Raw genomic sequence first — 2,333 nt, 5'->3', positions numbered from 1 at the left:
TCACCTCACACTCACCTGGGCCTTCCCATTCACTCACACTCACCTGGGCCTTCCCATTCACCTCACACTCACCTGGGCCTTCCCATTCACCTCACACTCACCTGGGCCTTCCCATTCATCTCACACTCACCTGGGCCTTCCCATTCATCTCACACTCACCTGGGCCTTCCCATTCACCTCACACTCACCTGGGCCTTCCCATTCATCTCACACTCACCTGGGCCTTCCCATTCATCTCACACTCACCTGGGCCTTCCCATTCACCTCACCCTCACCTGGGCCTTCCCATTCACCTCACACTCACCTGGGCCTTCCCATTCATCTCACACTCACCTGGGCCTTCCCTTTCACCTCAAGACTTTTCTGGAGATAGGTCTATGCATACATTTAAACCTTAACATTATTTCCCGTGCAGTGTAAGTCACGGTGCCAACCTTAAGCTGGCTCTGATGTTGGTGGACGCCGGAGTTACCCTGACCCAGTGAAGCATCATCCACAGCTTGACGACATTCTTCTCCAAAGTGGGTGCTGAGAAGTTGGTTCCCTGGGAGACGCGACAGAGGAAATGGAAGGGAGAGGACAGAGAAGTCCTCATCTAACAAATCGCTGTCAGGTACCCTTAAAACTACTTGGACTTTTTGAAACCATCAGGACCACTAATGCCATGCAAATGACTAGACGGGTTCATCTACTTATGCATGTCTCTGTGCCGGGTTAATTGAAAGCCTAAATCTTCTCTTCAACCCTTGACCTTCTTTGTTTTATTGTAGCTACACAAAATTTTGGCAACCCAGAAAAAACAAACAGACAAACAAACAAAAACCACAGAAGAGGTCTAATTTACAAAATAAGTTTAGCCCAAAAGTCCATCGTGACGGCTGTCGTTAGGCCACAGAACGCACTTTTTCATCAGAAGGAGAAAATGAAGGTGATTACATTCTTACGACAGATAGGTCATAACAGTTCCTACCAAGCTGACCAACCCTGTGGAAAACAGAGAAACCGTGAATATTAAAACCCCGTTTACTGCATTGTGAAGGTTCCTTTGATCTTCCATGTCTTAGAAACATTTCCAAAGTTGCCATCGGCGAAGCAATACTGCTTGTACCATTTTCAGTTATTATGTCAAATATGCATTTCCATGTTTCAAAACAGACTGCAAAACATGTCATTTAAAAAATGACAAAGAAGTATAAATTTTTATATCCTTAGTCACTTTCTCATTATTGAGGCAAATTGTTTCCAAATTTTCACTTTCAAAAAAACATGCTGTCGTGAATACTCGCATGACTGCTGCCCCCTTTTCTCAATGCCACCCAGTCACCATTGCATCTGACAGGAAACATGGCATCTAAAGAAGAGCCCCTCACTGACCAAGACCGAGACCCCTCTTCCCACACCTGGCGGGCGCAGCACCTGTGAGTGCCAAGGACAACCTCAGAACACCCCACAGAGCCAGGGACCACATGCCAAGCATCATGCCTCAAACACGTGGTTATTATTACTAGTACATCAAGGACCACTGCCACCACAATTTCCTAAGCATCTACCACCAGCCAGGTGCTGCGCAAGGATTATTTCTATTCTATACAACTTCTACAAATTAGGGGTTATTGTTCCCATGATAAACACGAAGGGGGCTGGCACGCATGTTCTCCACACGGTCTCCACCAGGGCCACGCTTCTGCGCGAGTCTCCCCCTCCTCGTTCTGCCCCAAACTGCCGAGTCGTTGGAAAATGGTCATTGGCTGAGGCTATCGACCCGCAGGAATCTATTCATTGAAACATGAACGTAATTTGTATGTGAGTCTGTGCAGTGGGACTTCACACGCTGCCCCCCAGCTTAGATGGGAGGTCTGCTGCCCTACCCCCCCCCGCCCCCCCTCGCCCCTGCAGCATCCAGAACAGTGAAATAAACGCTGAGAGCAGCAGCTGCCCCCGCTGCAAGAGGCCAGCCAAGCAGCAGGACACTGAGCCGATGATTTAGCTGAACATCCATATCCACTGACCTCCCCCCTCTAAGTATTTCAGCTTTCTGAAGTCTGATGGTGGGCGGCACTTTTCTCTAAGTCAGAAAGTAAAAGTCCTCCTTCATTTGACATTAATTGAGCAATATCACTTCCTTACATGTCTGATCAAAATACAGCCTGGAAAGCCTACAGATAATCTAACTCTCAGGGAGAAGGTGGAGAAGCTATTAGTGTATTACATACTCATTAACCGAGGAAAACATTCATCTTTCATGATCGCTGTTGAGCGAGCATCGGGAACTATTATTCTTTGGATTATTTTGTATGAACAAACCCAAATCCTTATGTTACACAAAGGCTAAT

The 2,333-nt window shown here is 47.1% G+C and overlaps 1 protein-coding gene across 1 annotated transcript in view; it reads right to left on the bottom strand.

Annotated features, from left to right (window-relative positions):
* PAG1 (phosphoprotein membrane anchor with glycosphingolipid microdomains 1) overlaps positions 1–1,823 on the bottom strand; it is a 60,990-nt gene extending 59,167 nt beyond the window's left edge. The window contains exon 1 of the mRNA XM_014467500.2: positions 435–1,823. The gene's annotated coding sequence lies outside the window, so the exon portion shown is untranslated. The remainder of the gene's footprint in view (positions 1–434) is intronic.
* Between the last annotated feature and the right edge of the window lie 510 nt (positions 1,824–2,333).

The sequence above is a fragment of the Myotis lucifugus genome, unplaced genomic scaffold (genome assembly GCF_000147115.1).
Source record: "Myotis lucifugus unplaced genomic scaffold, Myoluc2.0 scaffold_400, whole genome shotgun sequence".
Classification (NCBI taxonomy): domain Eukaryota; kingdom Metazoa; phylum Chordata; class Mammalia; order Chiroptera; family Vespertilionidae; genus Myotis; species Myotis lucifugus.
The sequence above is the reverse complement of the archived record's forward strand: the minus strand, read 5'-3'. Positions and strand labels throughout refer to the sequence as shown.